The sequence below is a fragment of the Schistocerca serialis genome, chromosome 4 (assembly GCF_023864345.2).
Source record: "Schistocerca serialis cubense isolate TAMUIC-IGC-003099 chromosome 4, iqSchSeri2.2, whole genome shotgun sequence".
NCBI lineage: Eukaryota > Metazoa > Arthropoda > Insecta > Orthoptera > Acrididae > Schistocerca > Schistocerca serialis.
In genome coordinates this window covers 480,553,678-480,576,516 of record NC_064641.1, presented here as the reverse complement: position 1 = coordinate 480,576,516, position 22,839 = coordinate 480,553,678, and positions in this window count along the sequence as shown.

Sequence of the window (22,839 nt, the reverse complement as noted above, 5' to 3'; positions counted from 1 at the left end):
ACCTCTGGTATAGTGCTCAATTGCGGATGTTCTTCCAACAGGATTGTCTGTACTGTGAATATCAGAAATCCAGTAAAACATCAAATCTCCGACATCACTGCGGCCGGAAAAAAATCCTGCAAGAACGGGACGAACGACGACTGAAGAGAATCGTTCAGTGTGACAGAAGTGCAATCCTTCCGCAAATTGCTGCAGATTTCAACGCTGGGCCATCAATAAGCGTCAGCGTGCAAACCATTCAACGAAAAATCATCGATATGGGCTTTCGGGGCCAAAGCCCACTCCTGTACCCTTGATGACTGCACGACACAAAGCTTTATACCTCGCCTGGGCCCGTCAACACTGACATTGGACTGTTGATGACTGGAAACGTGCTGCTGGTCGGACGAGTATCGTTTCAAATTGTATCGTGCGATGGACTTGTGCGAGTATGGAGAGAACCTCATAAAACCATGGACCTTAATATCAGTAGGGGACTGTTCGAGCTGATGGAGGCTCTGTAATTGTGTGGGGCGTGTGCAGTTGGAGTGATGTGGGTCCCCTGATACATCTAGACACGACTCTGACAGGTGACACATAAGTAAGCATCCTGTCTGATCACCTGGATCCATTCATGTCCATTGTACATTTCGACGGATTTGGGCCATTCCAGCAGTACAATGCGACACCATACATGTCCAGAATTGCTAAAGAGTGGTTCCAGGGCACTCTTCTGAGATTAAACACTTCCGCTGGACAACAACTCTCCAGACATGAACATTATTGAGCATACAGGGTGTTTCACTAAATGTGTTTGTCTTTGTAAATTACGAAGTAATAGGCGACGGAAATATTTATTGCGGTAGGTCACCATAAGAAACGTCACAATGTCTGCGAAGCTATGAACATAGTTTATTGTGTTTTTATCCAAAGAGTTACAGCAAAAAGATACAATTTTTTAAATGGAACAGTAGTTGTTTCTATGACGCACTGGAATCACTAACACCAGCTGTGTACACATCAATTGAAATTTCATTCCTATCACTTTTAGTTTGGGAGCTACAACCCTTGAAAGTTTCAGGGGCAGATACCACACTCTGTACAAATACATGGCTGTGTAGTGAGTGATGGATGTTCTGGCGGTGGGAAGTTGATTTAAATGATGTGTTCAAATGTGTGTCCATGTTCCTGTATGCACAATACAATGCGCCTTCTAAAGGATTTGCGGACGAGATGTAACATCGCCGGTGTCACGGAGCAACATGCGTCCTCGATGCGCCGTTTTAGATCTCTGGGGATGTGGGCTCAGTGACATAAACACGATCCTTCAGATATCCCCACAGAGAGAAATCTAATGGCGTTAAATCGGCGGATCTTGCGGGCGATGAATGAGAAGCATGGCGCCCCAACCACCTTCCTGCAAACCTCCAGACTGAAGCGCCTAGAACCGCTCGGCCACAACGGCCGGCTCTTGTTTAGTTCTTCCACAACAGCACGCGCAAAATGGGGTGGGTAACCATCGTGATGCATCCACATATGGACTCTCGTGTGTAGACACACATGTTCAAGGAGACCACCCAAACTGTCGACTATAAACGCGCAATATAACTCACCTGTCAGTGTACCTGGAAGTAGTGCGGATCGACGATTTCATCCCCAAGGATTCCACACCATACATTAATAGACCACCTACGTTGACGGTCGACAAATCGTAGCCACTGAGGATTGTCTGCGGCCCAGTAGTACACGTCATGGCGATTCGCTGCACCATAATTTGTGAACGTGAACTCATCAGAGAACACGCCGGCCGTTGTGGCCGAGCGGTTCTAGGCGCTTCAGTCTAGAACCGAGCGACCGCAGCGGTCGCAGGTTCGAATCCTGCCTCGGGCATGGATGTGTGTGATGCCCTTAGGTTAGTTAGGTTTTGGTAGTTCTAATTTCTAGGGGACTGATGACCTCAGATGATAAGTCCCATAGTGTTCAGAGCCATTTGAACCATTTGAACCATCATCAGAGAACATAACACCTTGTAAAGATTCCAGCGTGAAATTGCGCATGGCTCATTCACAGAATGTAACTCCCGCACGGAAATCGTTCCCATGCAGCTCCTGGTCAGTGACTGGCGGTACGGGTTAAACCTGTGGCCGTGTACTATATGTCCCACAGTTGTGAGACTGACACCAGCGACTACAGCATCGGCTCCTAAGATGACATGAGGATCGTCTGAAGCTAAAACAAACACCTTCGTCTCCGCACTTCTTGCAATTCTTCATCTGTTACTGCGGCGCATTACCAAGCTGCCTGTTTCCCGAAGTAGTTGTTCGGCACGTAAGAACGTAATGGCTACCGGAGCTCTTCGCCTAGGATATCTCATGGCGTACGCCATGGCTGCTTCAGTGGCATCGTGTCGGTGCTCGCCGAGCATCAACAACATGTCAACGTACTCGTTGTTCGTGTATGCTATCTTCATACGATGTCAGTAACTGTGTTATATTGAGCCCTGTTTGTTTGTGTAGCTCGAACTGTCGGGTGTACAGCCGTGTGAGGGGATAGCCGGCGGTCTAACAGCCTATCGAGGAAGCTTTTCGCTCCGTAGCACCGGTGGCGTTACAACTCGGCCGCACCATATTTAGAAGGCGCATTGCGTTATGCGTAGCGTGTGTGGTATCTGCCCCTGAAACTCTAAAGAGGTGTAGCTCCCAAACTAAAAGTGACAGTAATGTAATTTAAATTGATGTATACATAGCTGGTGTTGCTGATCCCAGTGCATGATAGAAACAGCTATTGTTCCATTTCAAAAATCGTATCTTTTTGCTGTAAATCTTTGAATAATGACACAATAAACTATGTTCATAGCTCCGCAGACAGTGTAACGTTTCTTATGGTGACCTACAGCAATAAATATTTCCGTCGCCTATTACTTCGTAACTTACTGAGGCAATCACATTTAGAAAAACACCCTGTATGTAGGATGCCTTGCAACCTGCTGTTCAGAGGAGATCCCCACCCCTTCGTACTCTTACGGATTTATGGACAGCCCTGCAGCATTCATGGTGTCAGACCCCTCCACTACTACTTCATACATTAGTTGAGTGAATGCCACGTCGTGTCGCGGCACTTCTCCGTGCTCGCGGGGTCCTAAACGATATTAGGTAGGTGTACTTGTTTCTTTGGCTCTTCAGTGTATAAAGCATCTGTTAAAAGTATCCACAATTCGTACCAATAGTGACGGCTATGATAACTTACTGTATTGCCTGCAATACTAACGGCTGTCCGTCAGTTGCAACGGCGCCGAACGGATGCTGAATTATGTTCCTGACCCAGCGAAGTCACTGGCCATATCTTGCAGATAAACATGTGAAAATTATTTCGTAGGTAGTAATTATGATTCTGGACAATGCCTTAATCCTCGTACAAGGAAACTGTCGCGACATAAACGGATGAGCCAAGATATTATGACTACCCCCTCAAAGCAGAGCCGGCCAAGATTCGGCTCATGAGCCGTGTCCTGGCAAGAAGGCCTACCTGCTCACTTCCTCCCCCCCCCCTCCCCCACCCCTCCCTCCTCACGCCATTCACGCTGTATGGGTGTGAAGAAGGCGAAACTACGAACGCGCCCCATTTAAAGGGCAATGCAGTCGCACTGCATACGACTTTGTTTTTATGCTTTACATGTCTCAGCAACACAGATCACAAACGAAACAAATTTTCGGAATTATTAAATTATTTTTCGAGTGCTGAAGACACGGCTAGTGTTCATAAGGGACAAAAGTATCGTCAGGAGTGCCCCACTTGATAATGGCTCAAACGCCGAAACTGCAGTCGTAAAATAAATCACTTCTGCAGTCATCAGCAGATATAACGCCCTTTAAAAAAATTAATAATAGTGGTAACATATTTTTTTGTTATTTCCACTGTACACGTTGAGTATTTCAATTCGATGAAACGAAATACATGTAGTGAAAAACGAAATTTCTTGTATTTGTCTGTTAATCACTCGTTTAAAGGAGAGGAGTGTTTATCTATGAGCTAGGCATCTTAGACAGACTACCCAAAATATAGCTAGAACGAGTAATCGTAGCCGGCCGGGGTGGCCGAACGGTTCTAGGCGCTACAGTCTGGAACCGCGCGACCGCTACGGTCGCAGGTTCGAATCCTACCTTCGGCATGGATGTGTGTGATGTCCTCAGGTTAGTTACGGTTAAGTAGTTCTAGGGGACTGATCACCTCAGAAGGTAAGTCCCATAGTGCTCAGAGCCATTTGAACCGAGTAATCGTATGGAGAAGCGGTTTCCAGATAATATGGCGAGTGTTGTGACGTGCGCAAGTATTTCGTATCTGCACAACTGCAAAAATATGACTCCTTGTTTTCTTTTAGTAATTCTACTCTTTTATGTGACAACGGAAAGGGCCTTCAAAGGATCAAAGGCATCCGGACACCCCCAAAAACATACGTTTTTCATATTAGGTGCATTGTGCTGCCACCTACTGCCAGGTACTCAATATCAGCGACCTCAGTAGTCATTAGACATCCTCAGAGAGCAGAATGGAGTCCTCCGCGGAACTCACGGACTTGGAACGTGGTCAGGTGATAGCGTGTCATTTGGTCATATATCTGTACTCGAGATTTCCACATTCCCAAACATCCCTAGGTCCACTGTATCCGATGTGATAGTGAAGTGAAAACGTGAAGGGACAGTGCAAAAGCGTACAGGCCGATCTCGCCTGTTGACTGACAGAGACTGCCGACAGTTTAAGAGGGTCGTACTGCGTAATAGGCAGACAGGTATCCAGACCATCACACAGGAATTACAGACTGCATCAGGATCTACTACAAGTACTATGACAGTTAGGCGGGAGGTGAGAAAACTGATTTCATGGTCCAGCGGCTGCTCATAAGCCACACATCACGCCGCTAAACACCAAACGACGCCTCACTTGGTGTAAGGGGCGTAAACATTGGACGACTGAACAGTGGTAAAACGTTGTGTGGAGTGACAAATTACGGTACACAATGCGACGGTCCAATGGGAGGGTATGGGTATGGCGAATACCCGGTGAACGTCATCTGGCAGCGTGTGTAGTGCCAACAGTAAAATTCGGAGACGGTAGTTTTATGGTGCAGTCGCGTTTTTCTTGGAGGGGGCTCGCACCCCTTGTTGTTTTGCTTGGTACTATCACAGCATAGGCCTTTTTGATGTTTTAAGCATCTTCTTGCTTGTTGAAGAGCAATTCGGGGATGGCAATTGCATCTTTCAACACGATCAGCACCTGTTCATAATGCATGGCCCGTGGCGGAGTGGTTACACTACTAGCGTTCTCGCTTCCCACGCCCGGGTTCCCGGGTTCGATTCCCGGCGGGGTCAGTGATTTTCTCTGCCTCGTGATGGCTGGGTGTTGTGTGATGTCCTTAGGTTAGTTAGGTTTAAGTAGTTCTAAGTTCTAGGGGACTGATGACCATAGATGTTAAGTCCCATAGTGCTCAGAGCCATTTGAAACATTTTTTTTGGTTACACTACAGTAACATCCCTGTAATGGACTGGCTGCACAAAGTCCTGACCTGAATCATATAGAACACCTTTGGGATATCTTGGAACGCCGTCTTCGTGCCAAGCCTCACCGACTGACATCGATACCTCTCCTCAGTGCTGCACTCCGTGATGAATGCGCTGCCATTCCCCAAGATACCTTCCAGCACCTGATTGAACGTATGCCTGCGAGACTGGAGTCTGTCATGAAGGCTAAGGGTGGGCGAACACCGTATTGAATTCCAGCATTACCGATGGAGGGCGCCAGAAACTTGTAAGTCATTTTCAGCCAGGTGTCCGGATACTTTTGATCACGTAGTATATATGGAACTTGATCAAATAGTAAGAAGTCAACAGTGCTCCGAATCACTGAGGAGGACCCAAAATGTCTGTCCTACTGCAGCGGATACGCAAATCAAGTCCGTTTAGTGTATTTATCATCGAGGCTCTCACATAAAGCGCTTAACGCCTTGAGCATTGAAACATCCTACAAAACGATTCCGGACAGACGTTGCACGTTGAACTTCATCTGGATATACCGCAAGACAGGTGGGTGTCATGTGACGTCTCAGGCGAATATAGCGGCAGCCTGTGGAGAGGTCCCATTCTTCCAGTATTTTGGAGAGGCACAGTGGAGTTACTCCTGGTGGTAATGTTTGCGATGCAATCAGTTATGATAAAATGTCGCAGAAGATGGTGATTGAGAGAACTCCGACGGTATGTGTACCTCTCACGCGACAGTATCAGAGTGTCATTTTTCAACAGGGCAATACTCGTCCACATGTGGTATTTGTCTCGATGAACTGTCTGCATGATGTTGAGGCACACCCGTGCCAACAAAACAGACCTTGAGGCCGGTCCCAGACAGAACAAGTGTGAAACCAGTTCGGACTGCAGCATCTGGGATATCAAGGACCAGTTGAATAGCTGTGAACCAGCTGGCCTCAGGAGAGGATTCAGGTACCAACAGAGTTAGTGGATGCATCAAGGTGAGACACGATGAAACGTCATACAGATGAGTGGGATCATACTATCAAATTCTTTGTAAATTAGACTCGAATTTTTAATCACAGAAATAACATCGCATACACCTGCCCCCAAGCTGTGAAGCTTCATTACGTTCTCCCCTTTGGGCTCGTCGTTATTCTGTCAAGCAGTGTATTTTATGTCATTGACGTCCTCTTAGAATTCCAATGACCGTATCATGAAAGGTTGTAAAAAAAAAAAAAAAAAAAAAAAAAAAAAACTCATCCATGTGTGAATATTAGCTGCAAGCCTTGTAACTTACGTAGAGGTGGACAGGTCAGGTCGCTTTCGTCAGTTCATTAAGAGGTCATATGCAGTCAGAAACCGCTGATATCAAGGTTACTGATTGCGAGTTGGAGGAAAAAGGCGGCGTAGTCATGTATCATCTATAAGCAAATAGCCCAGACGCCTTATATAAAGGCCTTCAAATGTTAGGCAAGGCAGAGTTCGGGACTTTGAGAGATTCAGCGACAGCCGCCTCGGATGAACGAGGCTACAGCAGATGCTGTGTAAGTGAGCAGCCAGATTCAGTTAACTTTGTGCACTAACAACGATTTGCAAAGCTTGTTTGTAGGTACCTTTGGGCTAGGGTTATTAGTTTCCCTCAAACATTTGTACGCAAGTACCTAAGTCTGCATGTCACTTGTGTCGAGTATTTGAACCTAAGGTTTCAGTTAGAAAAATAGAATCTGATCTTTTCATGGTTCATGGTCTGTAGTACTATACATTACCGTGTGTACCTGAGTCTTAACAAAGTTGCAGGACCGGGTGGATACTTGACCTGGCAACTGATTGGAGAATCTCGTACGTCGCATCTATCTTTTCATAAACCAGTGTCTGTGCTCTTCTGCATGTTCCTTGATAACATATAAAAAGGCATAAAAAAACTGACTCGTAAGTTAACGTAGAATCTCATTTACCCCCTTAGCTTATGTCCGAGTGTTTCTGAACTGTCTCCGACCACAGGGACCTGAAAAATCTCAGATTGATTCCGTCTCAGTTTCCTCCTAATTGTGTACCAAAAAATATATGATCTCAAAATACCGCGTCGTCTCTGATCTGAGAGTGAGCTTCTAAAGTAAATAAGTAGCCACCCATATCGGATTTCGTAAGAATGTTCTTCCTAATGCCAAAACAGTAGAAAGAATGGACAGAGATTCAATTTTTAAAAGAGGAATGTCATTCTCCTAACTCATGGCGTTAAGAATTACTACGTCGAAATTTTTGTCGCATTGTCCTCCATAAACGTATGCTCATTCCGGATATAATAATGGTTGGGTGTCTGCCTCGTACTACATGAAACATTTAACACGGACCAACGATCTACTATTTGCCGGACTTAATGGTATCTGGAGACTTTGCGCCCTAAGTGTTTCTTGCTTTAATGCTTCCATGGGGCTACGACGAACACACAAAATACAGAAACGTGCGCTTGCCAAACACAATTAGAAATAAAACAAATGAGTGTCAACCCGTAAATCGAAGAAAGCACTTTACGATGAGTAACCGTTCTGAGAGAATCAATCTCAAGCGTATGGAGTCATCTTTGATGAATAACGCGATCAACGTTTGGGCAAACGACCATGCTGCCATCATCAGGTGCGTTATTGAACTGACTACCGGGCAAGAGCGGGATATTGCGCGCGTTCAGACATTAGATATGCAGCAGCCTGCAGGTGACACACAATAAAAGTCAGCTTGGCTTGAACTGCGCTGCTTTCTAGGATATGCAAATGATTAGTATTTTAAATGATTAGAATTAGCAGGACGTGTTAGAACTGGCTCAGTGAGACTGTGGTCACCTCTTCCATGGTACTGCAACTCGCTTTGGGCGTGGTCCGAAAATACACAGATTTTCAATGTCGTCATTCAGTTACACAGTTGAAGGTTATCCATATTCACAACTGCGAATATATTTCATGTAATAGGAAGGAAAACAGCGAATATCTTAGTACCAAAATTTAGGAATGACTTAGTAGAAGATGAAATAAACTAACTGTCATATCTAGGATGGACAATTGAAAAGGATGGCAGAAGCAAAACAAAGTATCCTCTGAAGCAAGGCACAAACGAAAAGTGAATGTTTCGAGTACTAGAAAGGTTCCAGATATCGGTTTGAAAATGAGGAAGAATATTTTGAAAATGTACGGCTGGAGCACAGAGAAGCATGGAAGTGATACGTGGAATGCGGGAAATCAGGAGAAGAAGATATTATTAGCCGTTGTAATGACACAACGAAAAAGTTGAAGCGACATCTAAGGTTCAAGAATAGACGAGAAAAGAAGTCTACGGAGAAACCCTAGCGGAAAAAGGGGCAGATTAGTGAGAAGTATGGTATGGCACTCAGGAAGGAGCAAGAGAAATATATGAATAAATCAACGCTCATAGTGAGTCGCTATATTGTAAGACTAGTAATGGCACTGCATTTCACTACTGCCGCGTCGAATCGCTCTTATTCGAAAGTAGTAGAAGTATCTTAAAAGAACAGAACGTGGTGATAATTCATCCATCATGGAGTGCACGTAGAGATAACTGTTATGATAATTCCTTTGGGAATCGACCTCTCATCCTGGGGGAATAGGTTCCTTCTTATCACAACCAAAATCCTTGATTCCAGCATATATGTTGTCGTTAACTGTCCGTTAATGGCGTAAATGCTAGACGAGACGTGTTTCACTAAGTGCCGGTACCGGGGAGTTAGGCGCTGCTGTAAGACGGCTTGTTAAGCACAGCGGTCGTGTTGCACAAGGCCTGAGGCGGGCGTCTCGAGAATATGGCGCTGCAAATTGCAACCACCTCTCGTCTTCCGAGTGGAACGCAATACTGACGGGCTCTTCCGTCGCGGATGCGGTGTAGGAGTGCCTGTTGCGGAGCGCAGTTCGTGTCTGGGGGTGGGGGTTGAGAGTTGAAAGCTTTTTTGCGCGCAGAGTGGCAGATTGCAGTTTCTTTCTCGCTGTCAGCTGAAATATTCACATTGAACGTATTACAGCCACATTCATCTGAGTTATGTACAGTGTAATACATGTCGAACAAGCCACTGACTGTCATCTTCCGCACGCACTAACAGCTACTGTACTCATACTCAGCCTAAGCCACGGAACTATGCAAAAAAAAATTGTCAAATCCCACGGTTTCGACCAAAGTTCACAGGAGGTTTCCCTTACCAGAAACGGTAAGTATTCCGAAATATTATTAATGGGGACCCGTATGCTATCAGCTCGCTCGGATTCGAGTGAAAATAATTGAGCACTATTTTTTTAGAGGTCTGATTGAGAAAACAGTGCGCTCTATCGTTTCGGATAGAGAGTGAAACGTAATGAAAACATTTAAATAAAATAGATGGAGGTTAATTGCATATGACACTCACACACGTAAGCGGGCGTCCACTCGCGCAGTGGTCAGTGTTCGAATCACACGGACCAATGCTGTCACACACGTGACTTACTATTTTGCGCCTATATTAACATCAATAAAATAGTGGAATGACTAACCTGGGAAGAAATGGAATGGGCATAAAAAAGTTCTTGTCACCCACAAAAGATTACCTTATACGTCCTACGGATTGAAGACCACGTCTATACTACGAAGTGCCTTCACAGTGTGTATTACTGTTGAATGTATTAACAAATGTATTGCGGCGTAAAGTCAGGCACTGGTACGCCAGTCGGGAACGCCAGAGAAGAGACGGCTGTGAGAAGACGTCAGTCAATCGCACGCTGACCGACTCCTCTCCAGGACGACAACGCGACAGCAGCGGCCCCTATGCGAAGAGGACGTAAGCGCCGCGCCCGACTGGTCGCGGTCCTGTTGAAGAGTAGCTTCAAAATTAACTGGTTCTATAGCAGCATCGGCACTACTTACTTTGCTTGTACTGCCTGTGTAACACGGACTCAGGATTGTTTATTCTCAAGAACATAACTTATTTAGCATGTCGTCCTTTGCTCACGACATACCTATGTACACTCCTGGCCACTAAAATTGCTACACCAAAAGCAAATGCAGATGATAAACGGGTATTTATTGGACAAATATATTATACTAGAACTGACATGTGATTACATTTCCACGCAATTTGAGAGCATAAGTCCTGAGAAATCAGTACCCAGACCAACCACCTCTGGCCGTAATAACGGCCTTGATACGCCTGGGCATTGAGTCAAACAGAGCTTCGATGGCGTGCACAGGTACAACTACCCATGCAGCTTCAACACGATACCACAGTTCATCAAGAGTAGTGACTGGCGTATTGTGAGGAGCCAGTTGCTCGGGCACCATTGACCAGACGTTTTCAGTTGGTGAGAGATCTGTAGAATGTGCTGGCCAGGGCAGCAGTCGAACATTTTCTGTATCCAGAAAGGCCCGTACAACACCTGCAACATGTGGTCGTGCATTATCCTGCTGAAATGTAGGGTTTCGCAGGGATCGAATGACAGGTAGAGCCACGGTTTCGTAACACATCTGAAATGTATCGTCCACTGCTCAAAGTGCCGTCAATGCGGACAAGAGGTGACCGAGATGTGTAGCCAATGGCACCCCATACTATCACACCAGGTGATACGTCGGTATGGCGATGACGAATACACCATTCCAATGTGCGTTCACCGCGATGTCGCCAAACACGGAAGCGACCATCATGATTCTGTAAACAGAACCTGGATTCATCCGAAAAAATTACGTTTTGCCATTCGTGCACCCAGGTTCGTCGTTGAGTACATCATCTTAGGCGCTCCTGTCTGTGATGCAGCGTCAAGGGTAACTGCAGCCATAGTCTCCGAGCTGATAGTCCATGCTGCTGCAAACGTCGTCGAACTGTTTGTGCAGGTGGTTGTTGTCTTGCAAACGTCCCCATCTGTTGGCTCAGGGATCGAGACGTGGCTGCACGATCCGCTACAGCCATGCGGATGAGATGCCTGTCATCTCGACTGCTAGTGTTACGAGGCCGTTGGGATCCAGCACGGCGTTCCGTATTACCCTCCTGAAACCACCGATTCCATATTCTGCTAACAGTCATTGGATCTCGACCAACGCGAGCAGCCATGTCGCGATACGATAAACCGCAATCGCGATAGGCTACAATCCGACCTTTATCAAAGTCGGAAACGTGATGGTACGCATTTATATTCCTTACACGAGGCATCACAACAATTTTTCACCAGGCAACGCGGTCAACTGCTGTTTGTGTATGAGGAATCGGTTGGAAACTTTCCTCAAGTCAGCACGCTATAGGTGTCGCCACCGGCGGCAACCTTGTGTGAATGCTCTGAAAAGCTAATCATTTGCATATCACAGCATCTTCTTCCTGTCGGTTAAATTTCGCGTCTGTAGCACGTCATCTTCGTGGTGTAGCAATTTTAATGGACATTAGTGTAGTTCTCAAAGTTAAGTATTGTCATTTATTTTCTGTAATAAATCTCATTAATACGATTTGTTTGAACTGTCTAGCGATTGGAGAAAGCAGGTTTCCTAGACACCCCATATTTGACGATTAGGCTGGATTTAAAAAATGAGTCGTGTTCCTGACGTTGTAAATTCTCTTTCAATAATATCAGTGAGTCAGCATTTATGATTCTGTGAAATTGTACTTTGCCCTTCTTAGTTAAACCTGAATGATGGGGATATTTTGTTAATACCATTGAGCGCCATGGTCAGATAAACTACACTGCTGGCCACCGTAAATGCAACACCCTGAAGGAAGCATCCGAATCAAGTGAAATTTACACCATGGGTTTGCAGCGATGAGATATGCAACTGATTAGAATTTCAGCGCAGACGCACATCACGCGCGCCTGTGGCGCCACCTCATAGCGCCATTGAAGGCTTGGCGATTTTGACGAGTGTACGTTCGGCACGTGTGTTTACCTTGTGGTTGTTTCACAAGACGATCAGTTATGCCTCGTAGACAACAGCGAACATCGTTTGATCAAGTATCCGAGTTCGACAGAGGAAGGATAGTGGCTTACCGAGATTGTGGATTATCATACAGAGAAATCGCTAGTCGTGTTGGATGAAACCAAACAACTGTAATGCGGATATGTGACCGTTGGATGCAGGAGGGTGCGACGGACCAACGTGGTCGATCGCATTCACCTCGGTGCACCACTGCACGTGCTGATAGGCAAATTGTGCGCATGGCAGTGACGGATCGCTCAGTGACATCCTGAACCATAGCACAGCACATTGCGTCTGTAACGCATCATCCAGTGTCTGCGCATACCATTCGACGCCGTTTACAGCAGAGTGGTCTGTCCGCAAGACGTCCATTGCTTCGTCTACCATTGACGCAGAACCACAGACATCTCCGTCGCCAATGGTGTGATGACAAACGTATGTGGACGGCAGAATGGAATGACGTTGTCTTTACTGACGAGGCACGCTTCTGTCTGCAGCACCACAATGGTCGGATTCGAGTGTGGAGACACCGTGGAGAGAGGATGCTGGACAGCTGCATTATGCACCGCCACACTGGTCTTGCACCGGGTATTATGGTATGGGACGGCATTGGATATTACTCTCGCACGCCTCTAGTACGCATTGCCGGTACTTTAAATAGCCGGCGCTACATATCCGAGGTGCTGGAGCCAGTTGTCCTTCCTTACCTTCAGGCTCGGTCACAGCCATATTTCAACAGGATAATGCGCGACCACACATGGCACGCATTGTCCAAAGGTTCTTCGTCAATAACCAGATTGAAGTGCTTCCCTGGCCGGCTCGCTCTCCGGATCTTTCGCCTATAGAAAACATGTGGTCCGTGGTTGCTCAACGAGTGACCCAGATTACATCCCCAGCTGCCACACCAGATGATCTTTGGCAACGTGTGGAAGCTGCTTGGGCTGCTGTACCCCAGGAACACATCCAACGTCTCTTTGACTCAATGCTGAGACGTGTGGCAGCGGTGATCTCCAACAATGGCGGCTACTCTGGCTACTGATTCTGGCAGGAACCACATGTCACAGACGTCTGTAAACGTAATCATTTGATACTTGGTCAACATTTAATCTACAAAATAAATTTTGTTGTGCTACCTCTTGTCTTTCTTGGTTTGCATTTACGGTGGTCAGCAGTGTATTTATTATGAAGCTGACATCTATTTTATGAAAAACAGTTCGGTTTATAAATAAACTGCCAATCGCCAGTAGGCTATGCTCTATTCGTGATCGCTACGTTACTATTGGTAACAAATCAAACGTGGATATAAGTAATTTTAGTTGCCCTCGATCATAACTACCAGAGATGAAATCAGTTCCTAAATTTTCACAAAGAACCATTTCCTGGTTACTTTCAATGAGCATTAGTTGTAGGGGAAGATAGGTAGAATCGGATAGCGGACTGTAACGGACAAAGCTGTTTCAAAACTCTAGCGTTAGTAGCGGTACCACTCGCGCCGTTGCTGTATGAACTTTAGAAGAACAAAACCACTTGAGATTTTTAATGAAAGCAACAGTGTGTTATGGAGTAGCAACAAGTTATTTGTTCTTAGTCCGTCTTCCGGTGCATGAACGTCATTAAGAATAGGATGTATTAAATTTTTATTGTATCTTTAGATATAACTGATATTATTCTCTATATTGTAGGATGTGACGTTGTCTTGCTCAAGTAATGAAATGCGGAATTTTAAACTACAATAAAGCTACCCTTAGCTTGTATCGGACAAAGCATAAAAAAACAGATAGCATAAAAATTGAAATTATTACGGCTTTTTTCTCAATCAATCAAAGACGGAAAACTCAGGACATAAATGAGTTGAAAACAATATGAACAAAGATTTAGGAAAAGTCAGACTTCTTGAAATGATTGTCAGGGAAGCGAGTGAGGCCGGCCGGAGTGGCCGAGCGGTACTAGACGCTACATTATGGAGCCGCGCGATCACTACAGTCGCAGGTTCGAATCCTGCCTCGGGTATGGATGTGTGTGATGACCTTAGGTTAGTTAGGTTTAAGTAGTTCTAAGTTCTAGGGGACTGATGACTGCAGAAGTTAAGTCCAATAGTGCTCAGTGCCATTTGAACCATTTTTGAAGCGAGTGGGAAATAGTGAAGTCCAAGAAGTACAGTAGGTGATACACTTAAAATTTTAAGTGTAAACATAGATATGGTTATCAAACCTGTTACTTATAACAATAAGCTTTTTTTCTTACAACATTCACTGCTGAATAGGAAAGAGAATTGTACGGTCATGTTAAGTATTTGTATAGCCACCTTACGGCTTTGGGTAAAGACGAATTCTTACATCTATTGTACTGACATGCAGAGCAACTGAAAATAAAACTCTGGTTCAATGAGATTTACTGCGATTTTATGATAAGGCAAAAGCACTGTTGAGTCCAGTTGAATCCACGAGTTTCCATCGAGCAGCAAGTTTCAGCGAGTAACACGTTGACAGATTCTTTTTCAAACTAGGTGAACTGATTGTCAGTTTCAAGTTCTTAAACATAAATGACGCAATGAAAAAAATTTTGCCGAAACTTTAAACGACCGAACTGCAAAGTGTGGAAAGACGTTAAAAACCAACTAAATTATATTCTTGTTGTTTTTAGTGTGAAAAATATATAGCCCACAGTGCCTGCGAAAAATCTTACGTGTCCGACAATGCTACACTATACCCTACTCTCTCTCTAGGTGTAAAAGGTCCAAAATATTTGCTGTAGGTCGACTCCACGCTATCAGAACTGCTGTTTTGTACGTTGCTGAAAGAGAGGTTGAACTCAGTACTCCAACTTATTTTATTTTATGCCCTACGGCCAAAGGAAATAGATTCACGACTTAATCATTGTATCTGAATTATTGAATCAGATGTGTAAGCATCGCAAGCAAATCAGGATCCATACTGCAACGACAGGTCTCCCACCGTCAAGTATTTCCACGTCTCCCGCCTCTGACAGCGTAGCGAAACAACAAAATCGATTTTAACTCCGCCTTCTGAACAACGCATTTGTTTCCTTTTTAATTCCTTACCAACGCTTGTTTCAACAGTTATAAGTTATCTCGTTTTATTTCTGTCAAATGAAAAAAAAGACGTAAATCCTAGTCTTCCCCAGCAAGACGGAACAACCAACTGGAGGGAAAAATGGCACAAAATTGTGTTTAGTGGTGAGATTACATCTACATCTACATCTACATCCATACTCCGCAAGCCACCTGACGGTGTGTGGCGGAGGGTACCTTGAGTACCTCTATCGGTTCTCCCTTCTATTCCAGTCTCGTATTGTTCGTGGAAAGAAGGATTGCCGGTATGCCTCTGTGTGGGCTCTAATCTCTCTGATTTTATCCTCATGGTCTCTTCGCGAGATATACGTAGGAGGGAGCAATATACTGCTTGACTCTTCGGTGAAGGTATGTTCTCGAAACTTTGACAAAAGCCCGTACCGAGCTACTGAGCGTCTCTCCTGCAGAGTCTTCCACTGGAGTTTATCTATCATCTCCGTAACGCTTTCGCGATTACTAAATGATCCTGTAACGAAGCGCGCTGCTCTCCGTTGGATCTTCTCTATATCTTCTATCGACCCTATCTGGTACGGATCCCACACTGCTGAGCAGTATTCAAGCAGTGGGCGAACAAGCGTACCGTAACCTACTTCCTTTGTTTTCGGATTGCATTTCCTTAGGATTCTTCCAATGAATCTCAGTCTGGCATCTGCTTTACCGACGATCAACATTATATGATCATTCCATTTTAAATCAAAAGGATCTATCTTTCTGTGTATTCGCAGCACATTACACTTGTCTACATTGAGATTCAATTGCCATTCCCTGCACCATGCGTCAATTCGCTGCAGATGCTCCTGCATTTCAGTACAATTTTCCATTGTTACAACCTCTCGATACACCACATCATCATCTGCAAAAAGCCTCAGTGAACTTCCGATGTCATCCACAAAGTCCACATGCTGCCACCGTGTCATAGTGGTCTTTTGCGAACACGGGAATTGAAAATGCTCCTGCACACATTTTTTGCAGCGATAATCTACGCGCTCTGCCAGAGAAAACATTAGACTTGGCCAACACTACTGCCACATAACGCGTGTTGAGCACGTGCTGGAGATGATGGCTGTGGGCCTGATAGTGCCTGCATTATTGGATCACTGGTAACATTCTCTGACCAGTCCCTAAAACGTGTGACAAGACATATCCAAAGGCAAAGATAATATGCGAATGCTCTATGATCCTCTTTGTGCACGATTGCCAGATCGCATTGCAGCTAGAGGAGGTTTTGACAAAGTGTCTATGACAGTTTTTGTGCAGTTTACTTAATATGTAAATAAAACTTCTTCCGCGTGACACCGTCGCTCCATGTTTCGTTTTATACTAATGTAATAATGATTTCTGAACAATCTTCCCCCGGAAAAACAACAATATTTAGTAAGAACGTGTGTTGCACACAGGGGTAGTGTACCTAGGAACACGTGATCAATTTTGGTCGATACTTCTGTCTAATGACTGATTTTAGAATCACATGAAGGAATGTGCACTAGTCAGAGTCACAGGCAGTTCCCGCCATTTCCTACAGTTTTCGTTGTTGCTAGAAACAAGGCTGTGGTCTGCATAGCATTTGCAAATAGTTCTAGTTCTGCACATTTAAATGCTGCATAATTTATTAAAGCTGTTTAGAATATATTGTTAATTCTTTAGCTACAGAATTTTATGACAAGTAAAATTCTACATATATTTGAAGCTAGTTTTATAACGTGAGGAGGATAAAACCATACTTAATAGGTCCAAAACCATCTTGTGCCTTGCAACCAAGGTCTTTTACCATGAAACATGGGATATTTGCAAATTAACTGAATTTGATTACTGTCTTAAGAATTTTACGTGTCTTGAGTAATGAAATTTGTGTTAGTTTCCAATTAATTAAATTTAAAAATGTGTTTAACCTGTACTGATAATACTTTTTTAGTTCTATTTCATTTACTGATTACATTGGCCAACAATAGAAACGTTTTCGGATCAAAAATAGCTCATTCGTATGTATTTAAACCTTATGAAGTCATAAATTACCATAAAAATGGCAGCTTAGCTCTTGCTTTAGCGACAAAATAATAAGTCATTTTTTAGAGTCTTCGTTTTCATTTTTGGGAAAATTTTATTTTTGATATTGGCACACCCGTCAACTGACAAAGCACAGTGTTCTTCACAAGTTTGTAAGTTCTAAACATATATGTTGTTGCTGAGAGTGTATTATATTTGTGGTGAAGTAACATTTTCATCACTGGAACGAAATCTGACACTTATGAAGACTGCTTATTGACATTATTTTGGTATGAAACTAGGGGTCCAGAATAGGTCATCGGCTCCACATATATGTTACAATTCTTGTTCTTTTATACTACGAGAATGGCTGAAAAATAAAAAGAAAGCTATCTGTAGCTTTTGCTGTCCCTTTGGTTTGACGTGAGCCTACAGGCCATATAGATGACTGCTATTTCTGCTTTACTCCTCCAATAAAAACAGGATTGTCAGTGAAAAAGAAAAGAACAACTCAAAATCCAAATCTTCGTCTGTTATTTGGCCTATTCCACATTCAGATACGTTACCAGTTCCTAATTCACCCCCAAACTTTGAGGTGCAAATAGAAGATGAAGACAGTGTGGAAGGACAACCTAAGGAGCTTTATCCATCCCATGACCAAGATAATAAACCACACTGACTGAGTCATTCGAATTTGAGTGAACTTATTCAAGAACTTCGAGAGTCAAGGTTACAGAAATGAAATCTTCATCAACATGATGTTACGGTCTCACATTACAGACAACGTCAGAGGAATCTGCTTCCTTTTTGATGAGAAAAAGAATATTGTTTGCTGCGGTTAACTGTTTGATGACATGCCTTCTGTTCCTGTTGGTCATACAGTTCACATTGAGGAGCGTCAGCAGGCACGAAAGCCCTCCTCGACTCAATCAGATATGCCGAATACAATTGGAAACATGTGACTATCTAAAAGTCATCGCTGTTCTCTTAAAAACGCAACTAGGCTGCACTAAGTACTGCTAATGCTTATGAACGTGGGACAGTAGGGATAGAAAATCGATCCAAGCGACTGACCTGCAAGAAATCTTAACCCTAGTGAGAGTAAAGCCATTGCTAATCCTCTCATGGACGAGAATGATGTTATTCTTCCACCTACACATATTATAAAGCTGGGGTTGATGAACAATTCTGTGGAAGAATGAACCAAGAAGGATTTGCCTCTAAATACTGAAGAGGCAAATTTCCTACAGAAAGTAACGCAAAGTTTAAGGAAGGTACTTTTGTTGGGCCAAAAATTCGTCAACTTATGAAAGACACTGCGTTTGATCGAGTTTCGGAGGAGCAAGAAAAGGAAGCTTTGGAACCCTTCAACGAAGTTATTCGTGAATTTTTAGGCAACAAGCTGGACAATAACTATTCTCAGTCGGTGGTAGTGCTCCTGCAGAAATACCATCAACTCGGATGCAACATGTCCCTTAAGGCGCAGTTTCTCCACTCCCACCTAGAGTTTTCCCCTCCGCGTTGTCGAGCTGTCAGTGGTGAACACGGGGAAAGGTTCCATCAGATAATTACTGTAATGGAACAGAGAGACCAGGGCCAGTACTCGCAGACTACTGCTGGTCTCTGTGGCACTCTGAAAAGGGATGCTCTGGAACTCTCAAGAGGAAACCAAAACACAACTAACTCTTGAAGCCACCACACGATTCTCTTCAGACCCATCCATCTACCAGGGGTTCATCCATCAATTCAAAATTCTTGGCATGTAACAACCATTTAAAAAATTCAACTGAACTTTTAATGTTGTTAACATATTTAATTCAAATGTATCGTTTTCTCTTAATCCACGAAAATAAAATATTTCCACCTATTGTGAAATTCGCAGACTAGAGCTAACAAAATTTTTCTTTGTCATGTTCGTTTCTTAAGCAAAAATTAGTAACATTTGACTCATGAAGTGAAGGAAACCTCCAAAAATATTATATTTTGTAGGGCGCTGTTATTCGCTTGCAGAGGAGTAATAAAGTAACAGATAGAGACAAAATGAAATATTGAAAAAAGTTTGCACTATTGCAACGCTTCTAAGTTTCAATAGAATATTTGTACCTAGGTACAAGACCATTCAGTACCCAGCAACAAGTGCTCACATTTGGAAAAACGTTAATCTCCCGGAGTAAATTTTGTTATTTTAGAAAATGTCTCCAGCACACAAAAATGAACGCTATAATTTAAGAACGAATAAGAAAATGTATTAAACGTTATTACAGAGCCGGCTAGAGACGAAAATCTGAAAAGCGTACCAAGTTACAACACTCTCCCCTTTTTCTATAAACATAGAACTTGCTCTAGAAGAATGCGGCAATAAATTTAGGGCTGGATGTGCAGCCAGCAGCTGCTGTTGTAGGCCAAATATTTTCTGCGAAATCCCATTGCCTCCACTTTGCGTTTGTTTTCGACTTCCGGCATTTTTACTTTTCATTTAATTTTTTTCCTACAAAATTAAGGTTCCATATTAGAAAAACCTAATTATTAACGAAATTAAGTATAAGAAACATTGTATGGACTTAGCACTTGCAAGTCATCTATCTGCTTGCAGTTATCTTGCGAAAAGATAAACTATATCGAGGTGAGAGAGGGAACATCCTCTATGTACGTGGCTTCGAGTTTTAGATGTGGAGCTGACACGTAGGAGGAAAATATAACAGCCATTCTCACTTTAGAATGGCAACGAACCAAATCAGACCTAAGCGGCTCATTTACAGATTGAAAAGTGAACAAGTAAGTGCATTTTAATGCTACATCATGAATATAAACATTAAACGATGTGTAACACAGCTTCAAAGCAACTGCCACCAGTGGTATTAAAATCGCAGTACAACTGAACTTAGCAATCAACTAAACGTACGCTAGCGACAGTACTACAGGTTTTTTTGGTCCAAGTCTACCAAAAATATTCGTACAAGCACCGATCGAGGTCGATCGGCTTCCCTTGTCCTCCCGGTGCCATAGGCTTGGATGTATTTGGCCTATGTGTAAATACGACTGTGAATGTATAGTGCATTTCAGTGTAATTAATACAGACTGAATAGACTCCATATTCGGTAGTATATGGGATTAGAATTACCTATATGTAGCTAAACATAATAATTAATAACATACCCTTTGACATCGTGTTATGTAAAAATGAGATCAAACAAACGAAAAGCTTTAAGTGTATGCATCGTTGACAGCGGTGTTAAAAGAGCGACGTTGTAACTTACTTGAAAGATGTATTTTCTAGTTAAACTCTATTTACATAAAAAGAGAATTCCAAATTCGTTAAAGAAGCGCAAGAGACCTCTCTGCTAAATGAAAAACTTTGAGCTCGCCTCTGGCAGTGCTAATGCACCGTGCTACGCCTCTCCGCTTCAAGCAGAAGCAGCGAATTGCGCCTGTGTGCTGGCAGACCGCAGTACACGAGCACCTCGGACGTCAATCACTGGCCAGCTTGTTAGTGGCTGTGCGCGCACTCCCAGTAAACAGGTCGGGCTGCTGTCGGAATAAATTACCCGCGGCCGGGCTGCGACAGTTCGCGAGCCTCACTTGCTGCGAACTCGTGCGTGTGTTAGTAACCGAGTTCCGCTTCGTAAAACTAACTGCCAACGAATTAGCCCCCTACGCTAGTGCTATGTTTGAAGCGCATAAGACAGCGATGATAACCTTATAAAACATATAGCGGCCGAGTTAAAAAGCGGATCGTCACTTTACCTCTCTTCGTGTTCGTCATTCGTTGTTTGCCTCGTAAGTGAGAAAAGGAATATATGGAAAACACTGAAAGGAAGAAGAAACAGGATGATAGAGCATCTGTTACGACTTGACGGAATAACTTTCATTGTACTAGAGAGCTATAGAGGGTAAAAACTGTAGAAGAAGGGATTGGGATACATCCAGCAAATAATTGAGGATGTAGGTTGCAAGTGTTACCTGAGATGAAAAGGTTGGCACGGGAGACGAATTCGCGGCGAGCCGCATCAAACCAGTCAGAAGACTGATGACTTTAAAAAAAAATTGACTGACTTGTACAGATGCTTTCGCAGCCAGGACATTCTCTTCCTGCAAAACGGTTCAAGTCCCAGCAACAGGACCGATCGCTGCACATACTCTGTCTGATCAAAAGTATCCGGACACTATTGCGGCCACTAATACGGAGGGGCTGCCCATCCTTGGCCAGTATGAGGACTGCTGCAGACACTTTTCATGAGGTGTTTGAATGCCTGTGGAGGAATGGCAGCCCATTCTTCCTCAAGAACCGAATCCATAGTAGGCAGTGACATTATACACTGGTGTAAGGAGATAAGTCGATGTACTAACTGATTCGAGGTCGGGAATTTGGACAGGCCTATCCATTTCTGTAATGTTTCTATCGACAAATAATTGTCTCACAATTGCTGCCATTTGACAGGGCGTACTGGAATGCTCATACAAACAACTGTCGTCTCCGAATTATAAACAAATAATAAGCAACCAGTTGCATAAAAGAAATTTAATTCCTTTGCTAGTTTCTTTTATACAACTGATTACTTATTACTTCGTTATATACGACTACAGTTGCTGAAGATGGATAAAATACTAAACTAAACGCCTCCACGTTGTTTTTTCTACTTGTCACAGTACACAGTTCTGTAAAATTTGTCCGTATACTTTCGCATTTAGCATTTTCTTAGGTGCCATAAAGGGAAAACGCCCTCACCATGAAAAACACTCCCAAACCTTAACAACACCTCTTCCAAGTTTCACTGCTGGCACTACGTTTGATGGCTTGTGCGTTCTGCCATCGGACTGCCACAGGGCATAGTGTGATTCATCATCACAAGTAAATCGTTTCCAGTCATCCTTTGTACAGTGACGTCGGCACCACATCAAGCATCGCTTAGCACTGATTACATAAATATGTGACTTATGGGGACCTAACCGAACGTTATATCCCACTCTTAATTTCTTACGCTCAGTCATTGTGTTAACAGAACTGGGAGCGATTCCTTCCGCTGATTTCATACGATTTTAACAACCATCCTCCACAATGCTCGGTGGCTCTGTCCATCAGTATATGAGGTCTATCTGGTCTTGGTTCGGCTGTAGTCGTTCCTTCGCGTTTCCACTTCGCAGTTACATAACGACGAGACGGCTTGGGCTGCCTTAAGCCGTCGGCACACGGAACGTGCTGTCAAACGTCAACGTTGAGCGTGCCAAGTTGAACGTGCTGCTGAACGCTGAGGGAAGATGAGACTTGTGCATACGGTACGTGGGCCCCTACGTGGTTTACGCAATCGCAACGCACTCCAGCGGCAGTTGAGGGATGTTTCTAGT